Source organism: Archocentrus centrarchus, chromosome 22 (assembly GCF_007364275.1).
Source record: "Archocentrus centrarchus isolate MPI-CPG fArcCen1 chromosome 22, fArcCen1, whole genome shotgun sequence".
Lineage (NCBI taxonomy): Eukaryota > Metazoa > Chordata > Actinopteri > Cichliformes > Cichlidae > Archocentrus > Archocentrus centrarchus.
This window is the reverse complement of record NC_044367.1, coordinates 18,387,285-18,409,265: the sequence shown is the minus strand read 5'-3', so window position 1 is coordinate 18,409,265 and position 21,981 is coordinate 18,387,285. Positions and strand designations below refer to the sequence as shown.

Here is a 21,981-nt window from a genome sequence, read left to right as displayed (position 1 = left end):
ATGACAGCAATTAACTTTCTTAATGGCTTCAAAAAAAATGTGAGCAACATTAATTTATCGACAGCAAGGTTTTAGTGCCATAAAATGTGCCAGAAATGAGGGGAAATGAGAGCTCTTGTATTTGATTAGTATTCAGTACCAACAGATACTCTGATGGACTGATAACAATGAAGAAATGACTTACTGTATATTACTGCTGTAACTTTCATAAACATTCATCATCAATATGTGAAAATAAAAGTTTTCACGTGACTATGCAGACCTGTGAAAAACTAATTACACCTTATTAACAGAATAAGTGGTATCCAGCTGCTGCAAATCAAATAAACCTGGTTAATAGATCATCAGCAAGTGTGACTACCGCTATAAACGCAGAGGTTTTGGCAGTTTGCTGGTCTGGAGCATTCAATTGCATGTTAATGCGATGCCACAATCTTTCCCATCCCAAGGTGAGACTGCAATGCTCAAAGAAACTTCTCAAGAACTATAACTTCTGTGACTCTACAGGCATCAGCTCACATGTTAAATGTTAAAGTTCATGACAGTACAATTAGAAAAAGACTGAACAAGTATGACTTGCTTGGATGGGTTGCCAGGAGAAAGCTCTTCTCTCTGCAAATGATATGTTCTTTTTAAAGTTGCATCTGAGCAAACCACAAGACTTCTGGAATAATGTCCTTTGGACAGATGAGACCAAAGTGGAGATGTCTGGCCATAATGCACAGGACCATGTTTGGCAGAAACCAAACACAGCATATCAGCACAAACACCTCATACCAACTGTCAAGCACAGTGGTGGCAGTGTTATGACTTGGGCTTGTGTTGCAGTCACAGGACCTGGGCAAATTGCAGTCAGTGAGTCCATCATGAACTCCTCTGTATCCCATAGAATTCTAGAGTAAAACGTGAGGCCATCTGTCCAACAGCTAAAACTTGGCCGAAATTGGGTCATCCAACTGGACAATAAATCCAAGCACAGGGGCAAATCTCCAAGAGAATGGCTGAAAAGGAAAAGAATCAAGGTGCTGCAATGGCCCAGTCAAAGTTGAGACCTCAACCCCACCGAAATGATGTAGCAAGACCTAAAGAGATCTGTACATAAACAAATGCCCCCAACCTTCAATGAATTGAAGCAACACTGTAAAGAAGAGTGGGTCAAAATTCCTCCACAATGATGTGAGAAACTGATAAAGTTATGGCTTGTGTGCAAAAAGCTCAGTTAGACAACCCCAGTACTTATCTTCCAAGTTATAGTGTTGGATACAAAATCTTCTCTTTGTGTTAATATGCCTCCCCCATGAGTCTGCAAGCAAACACTGTACGTATAAAGGGAGTTTGCAGAACTCTCTGTTGCTCATTGCAGCTAGTACTGGATAGATTACATGCCATACTTTCAACTGTATGGAGTGTGACACTGCCTGACTACAGATGAAAGAATGATCTGCCTGAATATGGCTTCCACATCATGCATTCTAAGAAAGAAAGAAAAAAAGAAGAAAAAAAAGAACAAAGCCCATGAAGCTACAAAGAGATAAAAAAAAAAATGAAAGAAAGATGGGCAGCAAAGAAAGCCCGTACAGGCAGTACACTGAGTTTGCAGGTGATGTGGCCACAGCTGCAGATGTACAACAAGCCTTGATTCACTGCAGTTCAAACACATAGCAGGAGAATCACCTCACTGATGAAAGAACGCCAGTGATATCAAACTACCACATCTTGGCTCTCCCAGGCATGGTGCGCGCACACACACACACACACACACACACACACACACACACACACACACACACACACACACACACACACACACACACACACACACACAAAAAAAGAAAACTTCAACGAGAGGATGGCAATATTTGCACCAGTATTCTAACAGCATGGATGCAGGTATGTGCAGAAATTCTCACATACTCTACTGTACATGGACAAATATTATACAAACACATCGTTATTCAGTTCAGATCAAAAACGGACTCTAAGGTCTCTGGTGTTTATCTCCCTGAGGGGACTGTAACTAAGCAGATGAGAAGTCAAAGGAAGATGATATGGGGTGAATTTTTTTCTTTTTTTTTTTTAAAGGGCTACCAGTTTTGTTCTGAGCTGATCAATCAGAAAACAGATGACAGTGATATATATAACAGAAAGAAAAAGGAGAAGGAAGCACAGAAAAGGCTGAGAGAATAAAAAGAGTGAGAGAGCAAAGGGCATAGCAGAAGTGCTTGCTCATATAAAGCAAGCCAAAAATCAGTTAAACTTGCTGGTCTTCTATCCTTTAATCTGTTAAGTCTGCTTCAAGACAAGCAAAACAACTGGAAATGTGGGAGTGACAAACCATCATCCAGCTGTCAGGGGAATTTTAAGTAAACTGTAAGGCTAAAAAGCCTCATTCCCAAAAGATGGACTTAATGAATAAACAGGCTTCCTGAATGTAAAAAAAACCAAAGAAAACAGCCTGTGATTATCTTCTATTGTCAGTAAATGTTGGTCATTATTTCAGGCAAAACTGATCAAGAATCAAAGAAATTCCAGTGCATATAGACAGAGAGGCACACTTACACATGCAAGCAGTGACAGGTGTGACCCATCTCAGAGGTTTTTGAACAGTCTGAAGAAATTTCTGGGCTTTTTGTAAAATTGAACCTTACCACGCTACCCATCATGCCAAACCCATCTAATTTTTAAAATGAGTCCACTTAAAACCGGAAAAATATTTTCCATGACTGGTAAGGTTTTATCCAAATTGTAGCTTTGCTTTAACTCGGCAGAGTCGGGGGGGGGGGGGGGGGGGGGGGGAGTCTGATGGTGTTCCAATACATTTGAAGAAGAGAAAGACAAAAACAAAAAAAAAAGGATTTGAGGATTTTGTGGGTCTCAGCTCTCAGCACGACACGGCTCTAACTATCAGTTGAAGTTACTCTCATCTGTCTGGTGTCTGTGCAAATCTGTCTCACAGTGGGGATCCAGCACTGTCTGTAGCCATGGAAACCACAAGGATGTAGCTCTGACAATCATAGCACTATTATACAGATGCCCCCCCACACACACACGCACACGGAAAATCCAATGATCAAAGTAACAGCAAAGTCACATTTTGTGTCCTCCAGAGCCTGCTGCGACTTTGCCGCTTTATTTGCTTTTTAAACTTTAAACCCATATTTGTTTTGGATGACAGGATGAGCTTTCATGCTTCTGTTGCAGCTCTGCTTCACATTCATGCAACTACTGAGTCCTCCGCTGCTGGCAAAGAAGCAACTCCACAAGAGTTGTTCAAGTTCAACAAGTTGCTCAAGAGCATCTTGACCTGTTTACTTTATGGCTATTTACTCTGCTCACCCAGTCTTCCCCTGCCTTTCTAAAACCAGCACCCTTGTAGTTACGTGCCTAGAGCAACAGTTACAATCACCCAACCCTTAAAAACCTCTCCCCAGGAACCTCAGCCAACAAACATGAGCCACAGAGGTAACAACCTTCATCTTTTCTTCCATACTATACGTCAAGATTCGTGGCAACAAAGTTCTGTAAGACAACATTTTGTATAATTTACTGTATATAGAAAAATGAAAGGAACACTTTGAAAACACATCAGATCTCAATGGGAATTAAAAAAAAAAAATCATGTTGGATATCTATAATGACAGCACAGGGTCTGACAATGAGTCCAAGAATTTCATCTCGATACCTAGGCAGTGAGCACAGGGTCCCCACTAGAGGACATCGGGCCCTCAGGCCACCCTCATTGAGTCAGTTTCTGACCATTTGGTCAGTGGCATTTACACCAGTGGCCTGCTGGAGGTCATTTTTTTGGGCTCTGGTGGTGCTAATCCTGTTCCTCCTTGCACAAATGAGCAGAGACTGGTCCTGCTGATGGGTTAAAAACCTTCTGCTGCCCTGTTTAGCTCTCCTAGAGTAACTGCCTGTCTCCTGGAATCTCCTTCTATGCTGGGAGACACAAACAAACCTTGTGACAATGGCACGTATTGATGCGCCATCCTGATGAAGTTGGACTAACTATGCAACCTCTGTAGGGTCCAGGTATCATCTCATGCTACCAGCAGTGAGACTGACCCTAGCCAAATGCAAAACTAGTGAAAACAGTCAGAAAAGATGAGGAGGGAGAAAATGTCAGTGGCTTCCACCTGTAAAATCATTCCTGTTTGGGGGGTTGTCTTATTTTTGCCCCTCTAGTGTACTTGATGTCAATTTCATTAACACCAAAGCAGCTGAAACTGATTAACAACCCCTTCTGCTACTTAAGTGACCAGATCAATATCCCTGAAGTTTAACTGACTTGATTCTATACTCTGATTAAAAAGTGTGTTTTTGTAAATAGTGTGTATATATAGACAATCAGTCAAATTCAAATTGTTACAAGCCTTAACAGAGAGGGAAGTGCTGAAATTGCAGGGAGGTGGCCAGATGGTGGGCATAAAAAGGCCAGGAAATGAGTGTCACAGTTTAAGCAACGAAAGTGACGTAAACTGACGTAAGGGAAATGAGTTTTGGAGCCTTACTCACTATGAGCTTATATTTTATTATGAAATCACACAGAAAACATAACGCTCCAGATTAACTGTATGTAAGCGTAAATTCCAAGAAATGGAAATTACGTACAGCCTCTCACCCTGTAGCAGATGGGAAAGACTTCTGGATGGATGGATGGATGGAAATGATGTAAGCACTATAGCAAATCTAGAAATGAAGGTTTACACTTTTATAGGATTTCTCTCAAACAGAGCTGCAAAGAGTCTCAGAAAACCCATAAAAGCATTTAAAGCATTTTTTTCCCCATGATGGAGCAGACTTTTTTCTGGAAAACTTTGTTTTTGATTTTTACCCTTTTTATGGTGTTTATGTTTGGAGACTGCGAGAGTGGCCACACTCCTATTGTTTACTCTCGGGACCAGCTGTTCTCCATCGGGAGCTCCGCTGTGCCTACTCCTGCTGAACGACTCGATATTCCCCGCGAACTGAGAAGGAAGAGACGCGGGAGACGTGCGGGCATAGGTCGTCGTTGCCAGAGGAGAAGATACAGGCCCGTCATCCCGTCCATCATCATGGGAAACGTGAGATCTCTTCCCAACAAAGTGGACGAGCTGGCGGCGCTAACGCGACATCAAAGGAGCTACCGGGAGAGCAGCCTCATGTGCCTGACGGAGACGTGGCTAACCGAGCTAACCCCGGACTCACACATAAACATGGACGGCTTTCATTTGATCCGTGCCGACAGAACCAAGGAGAGTGGTAAGAAGAGGGGCGGGGGTCTGGCTGTGTTTGTGAACGATAGATGGTGCAACTCCAGACATTTAACCATCAAAGAGACGCTCTGCAGTAAGGACATTGAACTGCTCGCTGTTAGCTTGAGGCCGTACTATCTTCCTCGGGAGTTTTCACATGTTATTGTGATAACTGTGTATGTGCCGCCCTCTGCTAACGCTGCTGCAGCCTGCGATGTCCTCCATGCTACTACCAGCAGACTCCAAACACAGCACCCACAGGCCCTCTTTCTGATCTCAGGGGACTTTAACCACGTCTCCCTGTCCTCCACTCTCCCCACCTTCACCCAGTATGTCACCTGCCACACCAGGAATACCAACACACTGGATCTACTGTATGCCAACATCAAGGAGGCATACAGCTCATCACCTCTGCCTCCCCTGGGGGGCTCAGATCACAACCTGGTTCATCTCCAGCCTGTGTACAAACCCTTGGTACACAGAGAACCAGTTGTGACACACACAGTGAAGAAATGGTCTGAGGAGACTGAAGAAGCTCTGAGAGACTGCTTTAGCTCCACTGTGTGGGAAGAGCTTTGTGCCCCTCATGGGGAGGACATCGACAGCATCACGGACTGCATCACTGAGTACATAAATTTCTGCGTGGAAAACACTGTGCCCACCAGGAGGGTACGGTGTTTTTCAAACAACAAACCCTGGATCAACTCCGAAATAAAGGCTCTCCTGAAGGAGAAGAAGAGAGCCTTTAGATCAGGAAATAAGGAGGAGCTGAGAGCCGTTGCAGAAGGATCTGAGAAGGAAAATCAGGGATGGAAAAAACATCTACAGGAAGAAGATGGAGGACCAGCTACAGCAGAGCAACATCAGTGGGGTTTGGAGGAGTTTGAACTCAATTTCAGGCCACAAACCAAGCCCTAGGATTGTGGGAGACTTAGAGTGGGTTAACAACCTGAACCAGTTCTTTAACAGGTTTGACCAGCCACCCACCCCTCCCCCAGCCCAGTCCCCCCTGCTGTCAGCCCCACCATCTTTAATGACTGCCAACCTTTCTTCTTCTTGGGACCTCACACCTCTCAGCTCTCAGCCATCACCCACCCCCTTCACTTCTGAGGACTCCATCTCACAACCCCCATCCCCCACCTCCATCTTGTCCCTCTCAACTCATCATGTGAGGAAGGAGCTACGTAAGATCAAGGTGCGAAAGGCTGCTGGTCCAGACGGCATCAGCTCCAGGCTCCTGAGGTGCTGCGCAGATCAGCTGTGTGGCATCATGGGATACATGTTCAACCTGAGCTTGAAGCTGGGGAAAGTACCACAACTGTGGAAGACCTCCTGTGTGGTACCGGTACCAAAGACCAAACATCCAAAGGATCTTAGCAGCTACAGGCCGGTAGCCCTGACATCGCATCTAATGAAGACCCTCGAGAGGCTGGTCCTCAACCATCTACGCCTCATGGTGTCGTCTTCGTTGGACCCGCTGCAGTTCGCCTACCGGCCTGGCATCGGGGTGGATGACGCCATCATCTACCTCCTGCACCGAGCTCTGACCCACCTGGAGAAGCCTGGAAGCACTGTGAGGATCATGTTCTTTGATTTCTCCAGTGCTTTTAACACCATCCAGCCAGGACTTCTGAGAGACAAGCTGGAACTGTCAGGAGTGGACCACCACATCTCCGAGTGGATACTGGACTACCTCACTGACCGCCCACAGTATGTGAGGACACAGGGCTGTGTCTCTGACAGGCTGGTCTGCAGTACGGGGGCCCCACAGGGAACTGTGCTGGCACCGTTCCTCTTCACCCTCTACACTGCAGACTTCTCCATCAACTCCCCACGCTGCCATCTGCAGAAGTTCTCTGACGACTCTGCCATAGTTGGCCTCATCACAGGTGAGGATGACTCAGAGTACAGACAGTGGACTCAGGACTTTGTGGACTGGTGCCAGCGGAACCACCTCCTGATCAACGCCGCTAAAACCAAGGAGCTGGTGGTGGATTTCCGCAGGCGCAGACCCACCACACGGACACCGGTGAACATCCAGGGAGTGGACATTGAGATAGTGGACTCTTATAAGTACCTGGGTGTTCACCTAAACAATAAACTGGACTGGACTCATAACACTGATGCGCTCTACAGGAAGGGTCAGAGCAGACTCTACCTGCTGAGAAGGCTGAGGTCTTTTGGAGTGCAGGGGACACTCCTGAAGACCTTCTATGACTCTGTGGTGGCATCAGCCATCTTCTATGCAGCAGTATGTTGGAGCAGCAGCTTATCTACAGCTGAGAGGAAGAAGATAGACAAGCTCATCAGGAAAGCCAGCTCTGTCCTAGGATGTCCTCTCGACTCAGTGCAGGTGGTGGGAGACAGAAGGACTCTGACCAAAATAACATCACTGATGGACAAGGTCTCCCATCCCATGCATGAAACTGTTGCTGAGCTGGAGAGCTCCTTCAGTGACAGACTGCTGCATCCTAAATGCACAAAGGAGCGTTACCGCAGATCCTTCCTCCCAGCAGCTGTAAGACTTTATAATCATCACTGCTCCCAACAAAAACCACAATAACCTACACAATGTAGGATAATATATAATATACTGTAAATAGTCCGGCCTGTTAAGGTTCAACACACAGGCACATCATGTACATTGTATATAGTGTTATTATTAGTAGTATTAAGGTTAATATTGTTTGTTGATTTTATATATATTTATATTCTTTTCTTAGTGTGAATTATTATATTTTTACTTATATTTATAATAACTGCGGCTGCTGTTACACCCAAATTTCCCCTCTGTGGGACAATAAAGGCTGTTTCTTCTTTCTTCTTCTTCTAAAGTATGTCATGTAAAATATTTTCTAAATGCTATAAACAATAAATCAGCAGATCTACATGGATTTATCTAATGTTCACTAAAGATTACTTTGTTGTAAAGCAGTTTCTCTCTCTCTCTCTCTCTCTCTCTCACACACACACACTTACAGCCACTAGTGGTCAGACTGGCAGGCAGGAGGGAAGCTTGAATGTGCTGGGATCTGACCAGTTTGCTGTATACAGGCTGCCAAAAATCCACCACACACACACACACACACACATACATACCACTGCTTCATCCAACCACAGCTTCAAAGTGTGTGTGCCTGTACATGTCTATCTCTGTGTTCCTACCGCACATGTGACCTTGAATTGAGTGTGCACGGAGGCCTGAATATCCATATATACAGTCTCTGAGTGACTGATTGTGTTACAGTGTGCTCAAAGTGCCTATGTACGGGAGTGGAGAGTTAGAGACACAGTATAAACAATGTAGGGACTCCCTTGGCTTGTGTTTACTGACTGAGATAAAGGCTGTCATTCCTCTCTCAACACCAACCTACTTCCGCCTCCATACAACCACAAAGAGGGAGAGGTGCACTTAAGCCTTGGCAATGTGTGATCTTATCTTGGCCAATAAAGCTTCTTGAATGGATTTAGATTAAACTGAGAGGGAAAAACAAGAGAGGGCACTGGTGCATTTGGGTCACCTCTTCCTCTGAGAGAGACTGCTGCCCTTCTCCTCCTCTTCTTCTCTTCCAAACTCACATGTTAATTGCAGAACCTTGACTCTGCCCTGAGACATAGGGTGGCATAATAAACAAGAGCCTTAAATAATCTCTCCGCCTGTTTCCCTGGAGGTATTTTAATGATGATGCAAATTCCCAATTGTGAATCTAATTATTTACCCACATTTCTGTCTTTCCAATTCCCTCACCCTGTGAGTTTTTCTGGCAACCTTTCCTTCATGTCTTCATACTTCTCTCTCTAACTCGCCATTTATTCTCTTGTCTTTGTCCATCTGTGGTAGCAAGTGAGACACATGGTCTACCCACACTGACCAGTTAAACACCCCTTTGCCTGTGTCCCTTAGTCAGCCTGTCTGCTATACAGCTCAGGATTACTGCAGGCCAAAAACATCCCACCGAGTGAAGGGGCAAAGGTGCACTGTCTACTCATGATGTCACGCATTTGGATATGCCTCATGACATTTTGACAGTCTCTCTCCTCTGTCTTTTTCCCCAAGAGTGTTACTTCAACACATTTACACCTTGCATGACTGCAACCACTCTATAAACTCAAAAATGCTCCTAAATGCACCTTAATGCAGCACAGGCTTCATCTGCTTCCACTGTGAGAGAATCTAAAAGAGGAGAGGTAATGAAAAGAGCAGGAGATTCAAAACAAGCATAAAAAGCAGCAATAAAATATTTTTAGCCTCAGACCCATTCATGTCTAGAACTAGGGCCAAGAAGAACCACAATGACCATGACTATGAATGGTGCTGTTAGCCTTTCTTTCTCTTTTACTTTCTTGCTTGGCAAGTGCCCTGCCACTGGAGGAATGCCTGGTTCACATTCACATGTGCGTGTAAACGCATGTATGTGTGACAGTGCGTAAAGTCTGGACAAAGAGAGCCAGTGTGGACAACGGGACACAATCGACCACTCAATGGATAGCTATTAACTCATCACACACAAACGCACACACAAATTCCAGAGTCCAAAGATGAGAAGGAGCGACATTCAGACCGATTCAGCCAATCAGCGTGCTTTCACCCTGCCTACAATGGAGCCAGTCAATGAGCAGTACGGGGATGATGGGAGATCTGTGAATCACCGTGTCAGGATCTTCATCGCTTTCTCACTAATCTTCACCCTCTCTCCTTCGACCTCTTTTTATTTGGTCCTTCTTCCTTTTTCCCATGGTGGATCTCTCAGTGGTCAAAGGTAGTTAGGAGAGGCGACTAGGCACAATCCACCTCCCACTCACTCGTGTATGAATCACTCCATTGTGGCTGTGTGCTATTCCTTACACTGTTGCTTTTGATTTTAAAAGTTCTCTGTTTGGGCTTATTTTGACAACCACATGCAAATTATATATTTTTGTTTTTATTGTTGCTGCTGTTTGTTGCCTTTTTTTTTTTTTTTTTTTTTGCCCTTGTTAAAATCGGCATAAACAGCTAAATAATGTATGTTACTGTTTATGACTTCAGATGATCTCTTTCCAGTTTCCACAATGACACATCATTGTCAAAGGAACGCTACATCCTAACACAAACCTGCATGTAGTCAGTCGAACCCAACCTTTTCCCCTTTGATGGCAACCTCCTCACTGCCTTCTAGAGTTGCTAGCTTTCAAATTTCAAACAATAAAATGACTGTCTGCCTTACAAAAAAAAAACCAAAAAGACAAAAACTACTTTGACTGCACTTGAGCACCTGATGGCAAAAGGCTGTGGTTACCAAGCTGAGTAACTTTAGCTTATTGAGATGCAGCTTGCTCAAAACACCCACACCCACTTCTCGCTATCACACTCACACTTTCCCTGTCATGTCTTAATTTTTAGCAGCCAGCAGTGTTACATGGAATATGAGACGACCACCCACCTACCCATCCACACACACACACACACACACACACACACACACACACACACACTTCTGGGAAATGTGAATGAATGTGTCACTAAAAGGACCATGAAGACACTCAATAGAATACGGCCTTGTGCTACAATGATGAGTTACAGAGCTCTGTGAGTGATTGTGTGTGTGCACATGGGTGTGTGCGCTTGCACAACCAAGGGCAGGCAAGCGCATGTGGGTGCAGACAGCTACATAAATCACACTCTGAATCAATTAGAAAGCATAAATGTGAGAAGGCCAACAGCAGTCGGTGTCCTGGTACTCAGTTTAATGCTGGCTTGATTACAGACACACCACACCCTCTTCATCACGCCACGTGCACGTGCGCACACACACACACACACACATCCAGACATACAGCCAGACACAAACACTCAGAGAATGGGTGTGGATGTGATGTAACTGATAATTTTGCATGAAAGTAATCTAAAAATGAAATGTGATTAAAATTTTCATGCCACTGGATTCTTTCTTCTCTTTATATGGCTGAACAAAACTCAGATTCATGCACAGCAGCTGACTGACAGAAAGCTAAACACTGCATGGGGATATTGTCTTGACTTAGAAAGAAGTGTTTGCATGTCCATGTTAGTTTGAACACAGTTTCCTTTTGTGTTTTTTTTTTCTATTACATAACTAACTACACTCCTATTATATACCATTTTGCACGTCTGTGCGGGTTTCATAGTCACAAAACAAATGCATCTACTGAGTTGCTAGGCCTTTTCTGTTTTGAAGAAGAACATTGTTTACTATCGGTGGTAATTTCACTATTTACCAACTAAATACTGAGTAACAAAAGAAGTGGGTTTATATTATATAGAATTTTGCATGAATCCAAAGAAAAGAAAAGAGAAAAACTGCACATTATAAACTAATGACCTAAAGGCCAATTTAAATGTGCATGAAACTTTTTTTTATTATGTCTATCAGAAAAGTTATTGTTACTTTTAAAATATATTATAAGTTTTGTAAAGTGCATTTTACTCCCACAAAGTTGGGAAATATATAAAAAAGAAAAAAACAGATTAAAGCACAGACGTGCTTTGGTTCTGCCCTGAGGACTCCACCCATTTGGACATGCCTGGAAACACCTCATTTAGGAGGCATCCAGAAGGCAACCTGGAGAGTACATCTCCAGGCTGGCTGGAATACATCATACATCAATAGAAAGTGCTGCAGTAGCACCTTTATTTAGACTTGTATGGCTGTTAAATGCCTTGAGCTACTCAAATTCCGCAAAACTACTTTGCAGCAGAGGCATTCTTCCTCGAAATCCAAATTCAGTTAAATCTTAATAAAATTATCAACATTGTTTTCTTAGAGCTGAAAGAGACAAATATAGCCCTATAATAACAGCAGTACAACTCATGACAACCAAGGGAAGTTTAATGAACTTAACTCCCTCTGAACGCATTGTTAAAAAAAAAATCAAATAAAAAGAAAAAAAATATATCTACAAAAGGGTAAGCTAATACTCCAGTCACATCCCACACCTCCCAAAAAAAAAATTCCCAAATCCAATCTACTCCTGGAGACAAGTTAAATCAAATAAAGCCACATATCTTTATATAGCACAAATCCCAAAATGCAAATGACTCAAAGTACCTAACAAACTGTAAAAATAGCACCTTTCAACCTCAGCATGGGTAAGGAAAAGTTCCCCAAACAACCTCTCTAACAGAGGAAAAAGCACTACAAAAAATCATTAAGAACACACACTATCACAGTATTAGTAGTTGTAGTTTTGTATTTTCAGACAAATGGAACATTAGCATACAAATACAATCATATGTTCTCGGCTAAATTTTCTATCAAATATTATAAACCTAAAATTGTAACTCTCTTTGTCAAATTCCCACAGGTGATTTACATCCAAAGCTAATCTGTTATTTGTTGCTTTTGCCTTGGTAACAAGAGATGTTGTATTTAATTCCTAAAACAGCTATAAATAGACCTAACATGAATAAGAATGAAACAGGACAGTGTGAGTCTGCAGTTTGTGACTCAGCCCACTGAGCCAACCTGCATCTGCCTGTGTGAAACCACCACAACCACATTCATTACTCCATTACATCAGGACACTCCCAAAGTACTCCACAATGGGATATTGTTGCTAGGCACTTACTGTCCTTCTACGCCTATGTGAGAAACGGACAAAACCCAGATTAATATCACACATGAATGCACACCCTCGGTAGCACACACATAAACACAGGCAAAGATACACACACATAAAGCTTGAGAACAACAAGCGCCTGTTAAAAGACGCACATCTGTGAGGGGACTGAGAGAAATCATAGCTCACATAAATAGGGCTCCAAAACGGACGTGGACCCTCTCGCCTATCCACCCACCACTCCACCCACACTCGAGGAAGAAGCAGACCAAGTACGTGATCAACTTATCTAAAAGTTAAAATATTATTTGCAATATGGTGAAAGGTGGAGAGGAAGGAGACACAAAGATGGTTTAAAACCCAAATTTCCCCTCTGTGGGACAATAAAGGCTGTTTCTTCTTCTTCTTCTTCTTCTTCTTAAAAGGGAAGGCAAGCACTGCATTCACTTGAATAATTATTTGAAATGAAAGGAAAGGATAGGAAAATGCTCTATTCAGTATCTCTTTATCAACAACTGCGACACACTGAAATCCTTTAATATAAAAGGAAACAACCATCACTGATCAATGAGGAGAGCAGGATGCAAACTCTGTGGCCTCACTCCCTTACGCTTAATCTATACTTCTGTGGTGAATCTACGTAGAGCCTACAACACAGCCTACGCTGATATAACACCTGTGCAGGATGCTTTGACAGTGACATGTAGTTACACTTCTAGGATAGTACATGTCAGGTTATGGTATAGGGTTTCAAAAGGGTTTGCAGTTAGGAAGTATATGTGGTGTGTACGTATAAATCCCCTGTTAAGTGTAAACGTACTAATTATCCTCCTGTGGGTTGAGACTCTAAAATACACTATTTGGACAAAAGTATTGAGCCACACATCTTAACCTTTGAATTCAGGTGTTTTTAGTCCCATCGCCACAGGTGTATAAACTCAAGAGCTCAGCCATGCAGTCTGACTTTATTTGTGAAAGAATGGGCTGTTCTAAAGAGCTCACTGGTACTGTCGTAGGATGCCCCCATTGCAATAGTCAGTTCATTAAATTTCTTCCACGATTAACTCTAATTGGCATTATTACAAAGTGGAAGTGTTTAGGAACCACAACAACTCAGTCACAAAGCGGCAGACAGCATAAAGTTACAGAGATCTGAGGCGCATAGTGCGTAAAAGTCACCAAAGCTCTGCTGACCCAACAACTGCAGAACTCCAAATCTCCTGTGGTATTAACGTCACCACAAAAAAATATGGGGTTTCATGGCCATGTGCAATGCATAGGTGATGCTGTTATCTTGTACATATAGTGTAAGTTTACCCATTGAGTCAGGCCCTTAGCTAGCTTAACATCATGTTTCACAAGAGGAAAGCATTGCTCAGCCCAGCCAAGAAGAAGAAGAAAAAGATAACATGCAAATTGTATTTGGCCTCTCGACTGTATGCATTCTGTTACTTTTTTCTTGTTTTCTTGCTTTTATCTTTAAACAAACACATAGTTTTACAACAGACTTTTTATAAACTGATGCGCTTTAAAAATTCTCAGTAATTATTAGAAATTAATATTATTTATTTATCAACAAAGTGATTCATTCTTCTCTTGATCAGGTACCAGATGAGAACAATCTGCCTTTAAAAGAAAAAGAAATCAATGCCTTTTTAAAATGAGCTTGTTCACCCTCTATTTAGTTACAGTTATGCCAACTAAATTTCAGCACAACTGGAATCATGTGTGTATGCTGCAGAGTTTTTGCCAAAATTTGAGTCTAGCATTCTCACAGCCTTGTTGCCCTGTTCTGTTTTGAATTTACTGTGGTCGGCTAGTGTTTCTTCACCTTAACTAACTAAATCATTAAAGGCGTTTCGACATCAGCTCAAGCATAGAAAGGAAAACGCTGAATTAGTGCCTCCTTGTTATTCACAAAACACAAAAAGAGCAGGAAATCTTTATATCTGAAAAGCCAAGGTCTTGGGCTCCTGGGTATTTTGCACCAATGAGTCATCTACTCACTGAATAGCATAAGTTAAAACTATATATTAAAAAAAAATAATATTTTGAGTTCATAGCCTGTCACTTATGATTAGATTGAGATAAGTGTGTGCAAATGTGACAAGTCTGTGGCTGGTGATGTGACACACACACACACACACAAACATTCCCAAGAGTTCATGCAATTCAGTCTTTGTGGCCTTTAAAGAGTCAGTGTGTCCAGCCAGGGCAAGATCCTCTCATTCTTTCTCTCTAACACACACACAAACAGACACACAAACACAAATTCTTACATCCATCATCTGACAGACACATCCAGTGAACAGGCCAGGGAGCCACAAGAATGGGTTTGTTGCTCTCCTCTCTGACTCATTCCTGCCACTCTCCACTCCACAAGAAAAGGGATAGCTACACAACTGACAGGCTGTATGCCAAGCCCTGGATTGTCTTTATTGCTTAAAGGTCCTTCCGAAATGGATCCCTATGAGTATGGAGGTGGTAGTGACACATTTTGTACTAGAAAAAAAAAAATGAAGAAATAATAATAATAATTCTCATCTGTTTGTTAAAAATAAAGCCATAAAGAGGGAACTCTTCAGCTCTATCAATGAGCTGAATCAGCATTTTGATAAACACCTATAGAACTATGTGCAAAGAAGAGGACAATTACTCATGCATACACAGACACAGGATTAACTGGACTGGATGAGATTGAAATCAAATTATGAGGTAGATTCAGGGAGAAGACACATACACTGTATAGCATCAATGAGGCACACTTAACACGCACTTAAGAGCACAATGTCACAGTTGGGAATGTCCTATTTGTGGGTTTTTTAAATAAAGTGGAAGTTTTATAATCTGCAGCAGCCTTTAGATGGCACAAAAGTACTGAGGTCATTACGGGTCATCACTAAAAGAAAAGACGGGAATATGACAGAAGATGCCTCTCATAGTGTGTGTGCTTGTGTGTGTATGTGAGTGTCACATCTATTCTAGGAGAATACCGGAGGAGAGACCCTGTGACTGACCCCCACCTCACAGGATATGACAGGATATCACCACCCTGGCACGCACACACAAACATATATGTGCACAAACACACAAAAAAAAAAAAACACATTATGGGTGCATTGTTCCCATAATGGTGGAGACATACAACATGGATAAAAAGCTTCTTTTTTGTTGTTTTTGGTTTTGAAATGTTTCATGCATGTATCCCCGCCTGCACAGGTGCTAAAGAAATAAACATTTATTTAACAGCTACTCATTGTGCAAATAATTAATTAATTAGTCCATTTCTCCAAGTGTCTCAGATTCCAAATTGGGGAAACAGTTTATAGTAATCACAGGATCATAAATCAAGTCAAAAGAACTTACATTACTGCACTTAAGTCGAGGAGTTAAGTTCACTTGCGCCACAAACTCAAGTTACCTGAGCGCTTCAGTCACTCACAGCCTCTGTGCTGTTCGCAGCGGGCAGGTTCAAAGATCCGTTACAATCTGCGCGTCCAATCTCCAAACTTCCTTTCACACGACTGGAGGATCCCTGCTCCCCCATCCACCCCCAACATGAAAGGGCACTTGTGCGAATTTACACGCACCATTACGTGCGCGCAAACAGAAATATTCCAATAATCACGCCCCAGTTATCGAAAACCCCGCAGCTGACGGTACAGGCGACCCCCACCTTACAATGCAGCGGGAAGACGCTAATCGTACAGCAAAGTTTTCCAAACAGGGACAAGGATAAACACCATCGCTTACCTTCTCCTCGCCCCCCTTAATTCCTCCTTCAGCCGTTTCCAAACTCTGTCACGACAAGGCTCGACGCAGACTGCGAAACCAAACAGCCGCTTTTCGGGTAGCCGGGGAAGAGCCGAGAGAGCATACGGAGGTTTGCTTCAACACGCAGAAGCTCCGTGTGTGTGTGAGAGAGAGGGAATGTGTGTATGCGTGTGTGAAAGCTCATGGAGAGAATGAGCAGAGAGAGGACAACCGGGGAACTTAGGGGGAGTTCCCGTTAACATACCGGCGGGGCGGGGGCTCCAGCGGAGTGACGGCTGGCTTACGTTTACAGCTCTATAGCAGCCTATACAGCTTATTAGTAACCCAGGTTACCAGCGTTCAAAAGTAGCCATCATACGTATATTTACCCAAGTATACGCAATATTAATGCATCTGCTTTTGAAGTGGGCTGCTTTACATAGTATTTACTTTTATTCTGTATTTTTGTTCTGTTATTCTTTGTACTTTTCTGCATAATTCTCAACCTAATGGGCTACTATAGTGAAAACATACGAGATGGCAAACTATGATTATCCTACCCATTTAAATTAGGGCGTCAACCAAAGTGTATTTTTGTGATCAGTCTGCTGATATGTTTCTCACTCGATTGATGGTTTGGTCTACTATATAAAATGTGAAGATACATTTGATAACACATTAGGCTGAGTAGGGTTTCAAGTCAAACAGTACTCCAGCTTTTAGACTAAATATAACAATATTAGTATCTGCATAATATGAAAAAGTTTCCTTGAGATGTTTTCACCTACTGAATAAACCAAGATCCACTTCTCAAATGAAGTGTACAGCTGCCACACAAGGATTTTGCCTTTTCTTTATTTTTATAAATAGGAGTCTAAAATCCCAGGTTACCCATATTGGTACTCACAGAGAGGGGCTTAAAAACATTCACAAGGAATCCACAAAGAATTATAATTAAATCACAGATTTTAAGATCACACTCTCTTTGTTCTCTCTTACATGTGCAGTGCAAACAATTATCCAGTTTTACAATATATCAGCAAAAAAGTCTGCTCTTATTTGTGTGCATGAGCTCTAATATAGAGCTTTTAGGGATCCTTTTCATGAATAATTTGGGGAAAGTATTGTGTAGCCTCAGTCTAAATGTGTGGGAAAAAAAATCTATGGGTCTCTTTTAATAATAAATCACATAATGAATCATTTATAAATGATAAGACTGAAATATGTTTACATGAGGCAGCAGGTATTAACCACACAATTAATTTTGGTGAAGTGCAAGATTAATGTGCTCAAAATCTGTGTTTCTATGGAGACCAGGTAGTCAGCTTCAGCAAGGACTGCAGATTATGATACAATTTTATAAATGCGGAAGAAGATTTTTTTTTTAGTTAGGCAGGTGGCTGGCAGTAACACCCACACGGAGACTTCAGGTGGACAACTCTCCCCGCACTCTCCCTCATTCCTCTGTGTTATTCAGATTGCAAGTGACTGTAGATTTGACCCTTCCCCCCAGCTCCACATCTAATAACCTCTGTTATTAGAGCCACATGGTCAAAGAGACTGATGTGACTTCAGTGTCCTCCATCTCTGTTAAGAGCCAGTGAGGCTGCAGGCACCACTTAATAGCAGAAACCACAGTTTTAGCAGATGAGCCAAAGAGGCAAAAAATAGCAAAAACAAGATGTAGCCTGTGGTTTTGTTGATGGTGTGAAGTTACCATGCCAATGAGAACTGCTGATGGACACATTGGTTTAAAGGAGCCTGGCTCTTTACATAGACACTTACACAAAAACACATGCTTCACACCTAAGATCCCCCAACAAATCCTGCTGGAATGTGTCTCTTGTAACAACATCATGTATCACAAGGTTTGCATCATATGACAAGTGGAGCCACTTCGTGTGTGTGTGTGTGTGTGTGTGTGTGTGTGTATAGCTATATATTTCTGAGTCTTTGTGTGTGACATTACCTCTTTCAGGCCACAGGATAAAAATAAGTACTCTCACTCAATTAGAGGAGGGCCCAGTTCAACATTATGGCAGCGAGACAACAAGTCCCTTAAACGTTTCAGAAACCTTACATAGTAAGTCCCTGATGAAAGAGGTGAGCAGAATTACCCACAGACTTTTTTTTTTTTGTTTTTTTTGCCGTGTTTGGGAATTGAGATTTCCACATTGTCATGGCAGGCCGCCGTGCAGGCAGGAAGGAGGACCCCAAATAGCAGACTCGGGACAGGTGTAATTCACTCACTCGCTTTATTTACCCCAGTCTGACAGACATCAACATGAGCTCTCCCTGGCATACACTTAACAGAGAGATGTGAAACTAACTAGACTTGACTTGCACAAACAGATATACATGCAGGACAGCAGAGAACAACCATCAATGACGCGACAAAGAACAAAGCAAACCCAGGGGCTTAAATACATACAGAAGGCAATGGTGGGTAACAAGAAACAGCTGGGGAACACAGGGCACAGGTGAACAGAATCTACCTAATCAACAAGGGAAGACAACTAGACAGGACACACAGGGAGTACTAAGCTATCAAACTAAAACAGGAAGTAAACAAAGACATAATGCAGACTAAGCACAAACCCATAACCAACTGAAGACCCACATGAGAGAAACCAAACATACATAATCATAGATAACCAAACATAACCAAAAGAACACAAAGCACTGGGCCACCGGCCCAGGATCATGACACACATCTTTTCTACCTAGTGAGCAATAAAAACAAGGTGAAAGGTAAAAGTCTCAATTTACCCAAATTGGAAATTTAAAAAGTCTAGGAAACATAGCCTTTTAGTCACTTGGCCTTTATGTATATACATCTGGGCAGCAAAACAAACCTGTCAGTCACATGTTCCAATACTTTTTATCACAAGAAAAATGGGTGGGTTCAGACAAAAGGTGCTATCTTCTGAACTGTGTATCAGATCCAGATGTAAATACGTGGAAAGAAAAGCTGAGATGTTGATCGTCTGTCTGTAGACTGAATGTTTTCAGTCTTCAGCAAAAATAAAGGGATTGAACTCACTGTTCCAATACTTTTGAAGGGCAGTGTACTTTATCATATCTATTCATTATCTTAGATATGGACGAATAGAATGGATTTAATCATATATTGAATCATTTTTGTAACAATCTAAGTGTCTAAAATTGTCTCTAGAAGATGAGTTTTGGCATACTTACCTGCAATATTCACTTAATAGGTTGAGCTTTGCTATCTAATTTTCCTTGTAGAGTTAGCAGTTTTAGCAAACAAGCTAATAACAGATATTTAGTGAGTTCAAGGGCATTTGGGCAAACATCAAAATTATCCATGTCTGTCTTTGAAATGACCATTTATGCATTTTTTCCTTTTAAGTCTTTTGTTCTGAAATTTGCTCAAGTCATAAGTTCTGTTTAATCTTTGAGGGTGAAATCAGTGCAGAGTGGTTGCTTTAGCCTTGAGAAAAGAATAGCATCTTGACTAAAATGAAAAAAAAAAAAATAGTAAAAGAAACTGTCTTCTTTGTGAGAACTGCAACACAGCTGAAAAAAAGAGAGGAGAGAGAGGGTTAGAGGGATAAAAAGAAAAGGCAATGAGGGTGTTGACACATTCTGACAAAATGGAACAGGGAGTGTCACTCAGCACCTCACACAGCAGCACAGATAAACTACATATTCGTGCTGCACATGAGGGCTTTGCCTTAAGGACTAGACACCTGGATCTGAGCTTCTGCTGAAAGCAACACATGCCAGAAATACAGCATCACGTATAAAGCCAAGGACAACGGGGGTCACCCTCGGCGCACACATGGTACATTCAACTATTCAGACCTAAATCAGGCAGACAGTTGGAATTATTACCAACCAGAGTTAATAAAACGCTTGCCTGTGAGCCTGCCTGCCTCAGTATTACCTCAGTGTGTGTGTGTGTGTGTGTGTGCCCTGATTATCAGCAAGCTTGTCAAACTCTGCATCTCACTTTGGGTCTTGTCTCCACAGGGAAACCTTAGTAAGAAGGGAAAAGTTTTATTAGGGTGTTACAAGATACCAGTTGTCTAAACTGGCTCCCAGCTCTCAACCCAGACACCCCCTTCCTGTCTTCTAAGGCAGGCTCGCTCCTCAGCTTGTGTGCAGACGTTCTGCAGCTTCTCAACATGTCAAGGCCTTCAACTGCAGCTCCTGTTTCCAAATGTTCTCATCCTTGCATGTTAATTTGCTAATAGAAACCCCACAAGCCGCAACCCCAGACCTATGTGCCGATAAAAAGACAATCGCTCACATATTTAATGCGTGCTCGGTGAAGGTGACCCCAGCCATATGTCTGGTTATCTGCCAGTTTATCTATGTATCTCCTCTGGTTGCTGCCTACTGCATCACTCACACCCTCTCACCACAACAACAGCTGCCTCTTGTCAACGTCGCTCTGCAGCAGCTGAGGATGAGGGGAGGAGTGCAAAACCGCATTTAACAGCCTTGGTTCTGGCTAAAGGGGACGCGGGGCAGGGAGTGGGTGTGGGGGTTTCTTTAACAGAACATCAGGATCCCATTTAGACCAGAGAGAGGCTCGTGGGAGTCTGATGGGGCGTTGGCTGAATTTGGCAGGGAGGAAGTGGGAGGTCATGTGTGCATGCATGTTTAGCTGCATGTTTTAATGGCCGTTTAATCATAGATGCTATGTTGATCCCTGCTGCCTTGTTGCTCTGCTGCATTGTCTCTAATGTGGTTGCTCATATTTACCACCGTTTCCATCAAAGAGTCATGCTGAGGTGGTTGTTTGGTTAAACAGCTGCATTTCTCCTCTACATAACAGTACAAGACTGTCCACGTGCAGGCCCAGGTTAAAGGTCAGAGCTGAGGCATGCAGTTGCCCACATCAGTGTGACACTTGACCCTTGATCCCTCTCTGCCCAGGCCAGCTGCCAGCCTGATGCTTTTTTCCAAACTGAGGGAGGCATAAACGGAGGAAACTGATGTGCTGTCTACTGCTGGCTGCAGTGGAAGGACTATACCATCTGCCTTCTTCGGTCCACGAGCCCCAGGAGACCAACGGAAAACCTGAGTCTGACAGAAACTAGAAATGAGCTGGCTATTAGTGGGTGGAAAGATTTCCTTGAAAATGAATGGGGGAGTCTTACAAATTATGAAACTAGTGATGAGTGTATGATCCCATTTACTGAAATGAAATAAATTACCAAATGCCTACCTGGCAGGGATCAGATCATCAGTCCTCCTCATTTTATCATTTATAGTCAACCAAGATTTTCATTCATTCCTTAATTCATCATTCGACAGAGCATGCCTTTGCCCCTGACTGTTTTGTGTGGGCATTTAATGCAGCACATAAAACTATGGCTAAAAAATAAGTAAGCCAAAACAGACTTAGGAAAAAATAAATCATATAAATGTTTATATATGTATG

General features: G+C 42.5%; 1 protein-coding gene across 2 annotated transcripts in view; it reads right to left on the bottom strand.

Moving 5' to 3' along the window:
* Window positions 1–16,898, bottom strand: part of ppp2r3a (protein phosphatase 2, regulatory subunit B'', alpha) — a 60,448-nt gene extending 43,550 nt beyond the window's left edge. Inside the window, exon 1 of one of the 2 annotated variants that reach the window (XM_030719018.1) lies at window positions 16,831–16,898. The gene's annotated coding sequence lies outside the window, so the exon portion shown is untranslated. Of the gene's footprint in view, window positions 1–16,565 lie in introns of both variants that reach the window. The other variant, XM_030719017.1, reaches the window with a different exon arrangement.
* Between the last annotated feature and the right edge of the window lie 5,083 nt (window positions 16,899–21,981).